Consider the following 8,566-nt stretch of genomic DNA (forward strand, 5'->3'; position numbering starts at 1 on the left):
GGGACTCCAGTGTGTGCACTGGCAGAGTTACCAACAGTCTGTTTTCAACATGCACGTTTCACCTGGGAGACTTGTTCATGGTCAATGTGTCAGATACACTGACCATGATCAAGCCTCCCATGAGAAATGTGCACATTGATCAAAGACTGTTGGTAACTCCAGCAGTGCACACACTGGGGATTTTTGATGTGGCACAATATGAAGTGGAGGCACTATAGTATGACATAAGATGAACTGGGGCACTGTGCTGTGGTGTAATTTTTACTGGGGACACTAACGGGGCAGATCTACTACAACTTGGAGAGGGATGCATTGGGGAGAGATAAAGAACCTACCAATTAGTTCCTAACTGACTTTTTTCAAACACAAATCTAGATAAAAAATGGGGGGGGGGGGGGGGGCCTGGACTGCACACCTATTACTAAAGATATTAAGAGGTGCTATCATGCTGAGGCTTCTAATACTATGCTGGATGAAGAGAAATACAGGTGCACACTCCTAGCACTAAGAACAGTGATAATAAGAATAATAAACCCTCACAATTAACATGGAATATAAGTGAAGTTCTTAGCACACATTTGCGCAAATATGCAGGCCCATGTACTGTGACCAGGTGACTTTCTCACATGGGTACATAACATCCCTAATAATATCACGTTATATACTGTACATTTATCAAGGTCTCACCTTCCAATAGTGCCCTTATAAATGTGTGATTTGAAATGCAGGAACCTGAATAGATTATCCATTTTAAGAGAGTTTTATGGGAGTGTTGCAGACTACTAAGTGGTTGCATACACAGATGTTTAGTTGCTCACATTGGAGGACATATTTAGATGGAGAAACTGTTTCTGCTAGCTGGGGCACATTTCTATGGTGCAACCGATGATAGTGTGTAAAGGTGAACCAAATGGTATTACAGCTTCTAAAGATGTTGGAAGTCAGCGTCTCATGGGAAGGACTTTTACTGGCATCTTGAATTTTTCCCAGATGCAAGTATGGCAAATAAAGCAATTGCAGTATGTGACTCAGATCAGCACCTAAGTGTCAGAAGCAATTAAAACATCAACAAAAGCACCATGACAAAATTTACCATTGAGAATTCTGGCATAGCTAGTTCACAATACTCTAGTCAGGCTCAACATGACTAGCTATTTACCCTAGTTAGACTCACATAGCTAGCTCACTACCCTAGTTAGACTCACATAGCTAGCTCACTACCCTAGCCGAGTCTCACCCTGGTGAGACTCAGCATAGCTAGCTCACTGCCCTAGTCAGACTCACCAGAGCGAGCTCACTGCCTTAGTCAGAATTGGGGTGTCTAACTCATTACATATCTACACATACCAAGAAGCAGGGAGTTCCAAGTGCTGATAGTAGGAACCTGGAAGAAGTGGTTCCAAATGCCAGTTTAGGAGCTTGGTGGTGGCAGCGAAGTTACCCACCCACTACACAGTAGACAGACTCAGGACTGGCCCAATACACCTCCCTCCTCTCTTATATGTCAGCCAGCAGCAGCCTCTTTCAAAAGCCAAGCACACACTGCTGTGTGTTGTGCTGTTGTGGTTGCAGGGAAGCTGCTGCCATTGAATGCAGCAGTCTCCTCTGCCTGAGGGGTGTGTGCAATTGAACTGAGCTTCACCCCTGATCTGATCTACTGGGCAGGTTGGTGCTGATTTGTGGTGCATTAATAGTAGTTTGTAAAGTTATTCTACTAAAGGCTGTGTGACCACACCTCTGCTATTAGGCCATACCCCCTTCAATACCAGGGTCTAGCCAATCTCTCTTTGGCCCTGCATCCAGTCACACTTTCCATGAAAAAAATAGAACCCATGTTTTTCACTGAAATAACTTGAAACTGATAAAATGATTGGCATATTTAAAAGATATCAGACTTTGTATTAGATTTTTGATTCAATGGAATATTTGAAATAATCAAACAAATTTAACCAATGAAATATCAACAAAAAAAAAGCTATGATATGATGGGACTCTTATCCTTATATTATGTTGCTCATCTTGTATAAGCAATCACTGCAATCATGCGATCTTGGTAGTTCTCAGTGAGACTTCTTCACCCGTCAGCAGGTAGTTTGTGCCACTCTTTCTGAGCAATCTGCTACAACTGTGTCAGGTGTGATGGGTGCCTTCTCCAGGCTGCATGTTTCATCTCTTTCTTGTTGGATAGGATTCAGTTCAGGGCTCATAGAGGCCACTTCAGAATAGATTAAAGATCTGTTCTTACCCATTCTTGGATACTCCTAGTTATTTAATTTGGGTCATTATCCTGTTAGAGGAGCCATGACCCTCGACTGAGCCTTCTGACACTGGGCAGTATGTTTCACTCCAAAATGCCTTCATAGTCTTAATATTTCTTTGTACCCTGCACAGATACAAGATACACAGATACAAGCCAGACGCAGAGAAGCAGCCCCCATACATAACCAAGCTATCTCCATGTGTCACAGTAGGTATAGTGGTCTTTTCTTTTAAAGATTACTTTTTCCATCTGTGTACACAGAGCTAATTTGACATGCCAAACAGCTCTGGTTTTGACTCATCAGTGAATAGTACATTCTCCCAGAAGCATTGTGTCAGTATGCAATTAAGAAAATTCCAGCCAGGACTCTATATGTGTTTTGTTTTTTAAAGTGGATTTCTCTTGGGTCATCTTCAATGGACTCCACTGTCACTCAAAAAGTGTTGGACTGTGTGATCAGAGACTAATATACCTTGACCTTGGAGTTCAGCATGTATCTCTTTAGAAGATTTCCTTGGTTCTTTTTTACCATTATCACTATCCTTCACTTTAATCTGTGGTTGATTTCCCTCTTGTGACCACACCCAGAGAGGTTGCTTACAATCACATGGACTTAAATGTTATAATAATATATGCAACTGTAGTCACAGGAATATTGGACAAGGTTTTACTGCCTTTACCTTTAATGTGCATGTCTATAATGTTCTTTCTGATCACCGGTAACTCTCCTTTGCTTTCCCTGGACCATGTTCATTGCGGTGCACAAGATGATACCAAACTGCAGTGTGATTACTTTTTACAGTTAAAATGGCTGAATGACTGATTTGAAGATTGAAAACATGAGTGATGCTAAATCAAGATAGCAATTAGTTTTAAATATGACTACAATCCAATTCTTTATTATCTTTTCAATGGGATACCAACTGATCTGTCAAGGCTATTTCAGAATATCCTTGGCTAATAAGCAATAATTGTTCTGTTTTAACAGTTTTGCTTTATTTTATGAAAAGGCAAGCAGTTATACATGACACAATGGGGGGAATTCTGAGTTGATCGCAGCAGGATTTTTGTTAGCAGTTGGGCAAAACCATGTGCACTGCAGGGGAGGCAGATATAACATGTGCAGAGAGAGTTAGATTTGGGTGTGGTGTGTTCAATCTGCAATCTAAATTGCAGTGTAAAATAAAGCAGCCAGTATTTACCCTGCACAGAAACAAAATAACCCACCCAAATCTAACTCTCTCTGCACATGTTATATCTGCCTACCCTGCAGTGCACATGGTTTTGCCCAGTTGCTATCAAAAATCCTGCTGCGATCAACTTGGAATTACCCCCCATGTCTCTTATTCAAGATGTATATTGAAAGGGAACCACACTGGTTTGCAACACATTGGACTTTTGTTTCCAAATAAATTGAAATATAGTGCACAGTCACAATGATTTTTCCTTTTTCTTGAGTGTCACTGATTTTAGTATACAGCAGTGCTCAGTGAATTGTTCATTGGCTGTAATGACTTGCAGAGATCTAGAGATATTTCTCTCAAAGCAGCAGAAGTTAATTATGTATCTCAGCTGATATTTAAAACATGGCCATGTTAGATGCACAGTTATTACCACATTTCCTCCTGGATTTTGCTTCCTTCCACTCCCGGCTCTGGTGCTCAACTAACACTTCTATGAGCCTTATCCGGATGTCTGTGACGTTTTACCCAGCATAGTGAGGCAATCTCGTGGTGTGCTTAGCAAGATTGGGTAGGATCAAGTAGACGCGTTTCTCCGCCTGTGGATATCGGAGGCTTCCTCATTCAGATGTTTTAAACTCTGCCGCCCTGCTCGCTCTTATCCCCGGCATCTCTCAGGGTGTGCCTGCGCACCACTATTGTGCTCCAGGACTCGTTTTGCCAGTGACAGCTTTTGAGAATCGCGGCACTTAACCATATGCGCTCACTTGTTCTCCGGGTCCTATTACTATGGCAATTATTCATTAACTACTTGTAAACTCTCCTTATATCCACACATTTGTTTCTCATTTGTCTTAACTAATCAAGCTACAATAAAGCTCTCACTTATAACAGATTGTAATACTTATAAACCCCGTATCGTACCAGAATCCCTATTAGCAAACAGAGCAGCATTTAAAAAATAAATAAAAACAAATTCTCTGGCTAGGAACATACACACTTAAATTTACAAAACCAATACATTCTCCTAAATTCCCACAACATATCATAACGTTTATTTCATCTTAGATAAAGATGTATATGCACTGATCTACCAATAATTATTATTTGTTTATCCTAATATTCAATACATTTTCTCAGGGCAACTGTGCATCTATTATGGCCATGTTTTAAATATCAGCTGAGATACATAATTAACTTCTGCTGCTTTGAGAGAAATATCTCTTGATCTCTGCAAGTTATAACAGCCAATTAACAATTCACTGAGCGCTGCTGTATACTAAAATCAGTGACACTCTTAAGAAAAAGGAAAAATCATTGAGACTGTGCACTATATTTCAATTTATTTGGAAACAAAAGTCCAATGTGTTGCAAAGCAGCGTGGTTCCCTTTTAATATACATCTTGAATAAGAGACATTTGCAACAATTGTTTCAACAAATCATCATTGTTTCCAGTTTAAGCTGTGAGAATAATTCAGCACTTTTTATAGAGGTTGGAGATTTTGTAACACTGAAACGTAACAGTGTCAGCTAATGATATCCAGCTGTCTGTTCTGAGTTTGTGTAGAAAGAAATTATGGCACAGAGCAGAACATTGAAGTGTGTTATCAAATGTTTGTTTTTTATGCATTGCCATGGTTCTTAGATATTAATATTCTTAAAATTAGTTTTAGGAGAAAGGGAAAGATCTTTCTTTTAATAAATTTAAAAATTGAGATAAGTAAAAATATTTTAATAAGAAATCTACTAGCGCTGTCTGAATTTCTTTTTTATTTTTCTGGTGTATTGTAGTTTAGTGGTAGAGAAGTCCTCTCCTTTACAGTGAGCTGCTTGTAGATTTCTTTAAGAGTTCGAAAAATATTTCTATAGGACATATACACTGATTGAGCTATTAATTGGCGCCAGGGAAACATTTATTGTGTTTGTGTGTTTGTTGTTTCATTAATACGTTCTCATCCCAGGCAGCTGATTGAAAACTAAAGATGACATCATTAAAATGTCTAACGGATAGAATGGAGAGGAGAAATTTGTATCTTAAAGGGGTAGGTCATAGACCGAGTGAAAATATTAGGGACATTGAAGGTGGTGATATACAGAGGTTGTTTAATAAACTAGAAAACCTATGCACTGCTGAAACCAGGCACTGGTGGGATCAAGTGACTCTCCAAAAATATCTAGATGGGGATATAATCCCGAGAGGTTTAAGAATTTTGAAAAATTCAACGTTTGGAGAGGACCAGAAATTCAGCAGTGACTGGAATCAGATTTTAGATACCTGTTCTAAGAACCTAATGAAATTATTGATAAAGTATAGAGAGGAAAAAGTTCAGAATTTACAGGTTGAAATAGAACAGACACAAAATTTGTTAAAATAATTCGAGGCACATCCAGATTACAAAATTAGAGATTTAAAAGTAAACAAGAAAATTGAAGAGTTTGAACAGACTCTTATTAATAGAAAGGAACAAAAAATGAATAGAGACAGAATGGAATATGAAAAAGGGGAGGTATATCAATATAATAGGAAAGCAAAAATTTTAATACCCCACAAAGGAAATTTGTTAGTTTTCATGGACAGCAGAATACACCAAATAGAATTACTAAAAGGAAGTTTAAAGGAAAATCCCATTTTCAAAAATCAAGAAATACTAGACAAGAAGTGAGATATGAAAGTAGGAATAGATATGAGCCTCTCTCCCATGAATCTGATCAGGATCAAGAAACCCCAAGATGGAGGAATATAATTAATCATAGAAGATCTGAGACAGATGATGATCTTGATTCCCCGTATAATAGGTCTTTTTTAGAGAAACGCCAAGTGGCATTTTGGGAGAATACAAAGGGCCCACTAAAAAGAACAAGGGAAAGAGACCAAGGGGATCGAGAGGAGGGAGGAGAAAATCCCACAAAAAAATCAATGTATCCAATAAATGAGACCCAAGAGAGAAAGAAAGGAGATTTCAATTTGTCCTCAAGGAAATTAACTGAGGAGGAATTGAGGCTCTTAGAGAATGGTTTGAATTTTGCTCCTGCAAGTAAGCCCAATCTGTTTACCCTCTTTGTGGATTTGAATAAATATGTGCGCACCCTAAGTCACAAACAATACTTTGCATTAAAAGCCATGAATAAATCCAACACATGTGGCTCCCCGATTGTGCTAGATGTGGAGGATCAAGAGGCTTTGGAGATATTGAAAGATCTTCAAGATGATATAGGGGAATTAAAATATATGATGCAAGGAGGGTAAACAAATTCAAAGAAAAATCAGAATTCAATCCCCTTCAATATAAGGGCTCTTATATTGAAAGTTTTTATAATAGTACTTTGGAACACTTAAAAAAATTATGTGAGAAAGCAGAAAAAGGGAGCTTTAGGGACAATCTACAGGGAGGTGAGAGAAAAGCCCTTAAGACTCTCTATTCAGATGTGAGCACAATAATTAAGCCGGCGGATAAGGGTGGAGGAATTGTGATCCTTGACGTAGAGGACTATTTAACTGAAGCCTATAAACAACTTGGCAATAGTCTGTTCTATGTCAGATTGGATCACAATCCCTCCGCCGTATACCAAAGGGAACTTAAAGATCTGCTTGATGACGCTTTGAGTGGTGGTGCAATATCAGATGAGACATCCAAGTTTCTTTATAATACACATCCTGTCACTCCCACATTTTATTATTTACCCAAAATCCATAAGTCACTTACCTCACCCCCCGGTCGTCCTATAATTTCTGGTGTTGGGTCACTCACTAATAATTTATATTTTTTTGTTGATTATTATTTACAAAGCCACGTAGTGAAGTTGAAGTCCCATATCAAAGATACTAAGCATTTTTTAAGTCTAAATAAAAATGTTGTATGGAAAGAGGGTTATTCCCTCTTAACATGTGATGTGGAAGCATTATATTCAAACATTCCAAACAATTTGGGACTGGAAGCTGTGAAATTTTATTTAGATGAAGATCGAGAGATGTTCGACTCTCTACGTGGCTTTATTCTAGATTCAATTGATTTTATTTTGAAACATAATTATTTTTTGTTTAACACTAAAATATATTTACAGACACGGGGGACTGCGATGGGGACGAGATTTGCACCGAGCTTCGCTAACCTATACATGGGGAGGTTTGAGGAGGAGCATGTGTGGGGAGGCAGGTTAGGCGCAAATCTCGTCCTCTATGGCAGATTTATTGACAATTTATTTATTATTTGGGATGGGGATGCACATTCAATAGACACGTTTTTCACAATTTAAATCAAAACCAATATGGTCTGAAATTTACATGTAATCAAAGCAAAATGAGGATTAGCTTTTTGGATATTGCATTATCTACAGAAGGAGGAGAACTCATAACGTTAACCTTTATAAAGCCAGTAGATCAGAGTAGATATCTAAATTTTAAAAGTACCCATGCAAAAATATGGAAAATAAATATTCCGAAGGGGCAATTTATTAGAATCAAATGTAATTGTTCAACACAAGAATCATTCATCAAACAAGCGGGTCTGATTTTTGATTCATTTTTGGAGCAAGGCTATCCTAAGGAAATTCTTCAGAAAGCTTTAAGGGAAGTGGAAGGCATAGGGAGTGATGCATTGCTTAATATGGAGAAAGTGAATATAAAACAAACACATAAAAAGAGAGATTTGGAAAATGGGGATAGGGAAGATAGACCATCTTTGTTTACAAAGAAATTCTATAACTATTCATATGATATTAAAAAAATAATTACAAATAATTCGGAACTCCTGAAATTAGATACAGTACTTAGAAAAATAATTAATCTTGAAGGAAAAGTAGTTTTCAGGAAATCGGATAATCTGATACAAAAATTAACAACTAGTAATTTTAATCAGAGGAAGGCAGAAGGTCCACAGACAGGAAATGCTTGGTTACCTATCAGACCACCAGGTTTCCACAAAATGTGGGAGCTCCACGTGCAATACGTGTTTACATACAAGTAGAAAAACAAAGGACTTTGTTTCAAATCAAAATGGAGATAAATTCCAAATAAAAAGCTTCATCAATTGTAGATCAAATTTTGTGATCTACATTGTGCAGTGTGGCTGTGGCAAGCAATATGTAGGGCGCACAACCCGAATGCTCCACACAAGATTCATGGAG

Source organism: Pseudophryne corroboree, chromosome 10 (genome assembly GCF_028390025.1).
Source record: "Pseudophryne corroboree isolate aPseCor3 chromosome 10, aPseCor3.hap2, whole genome shotgun sequence".
NCBI lineage: Eukaryota > Metazoa > Chordata > Amphibia > Anura > Myobatrachidae > Pseudophryne > Pseudophryne corroboree.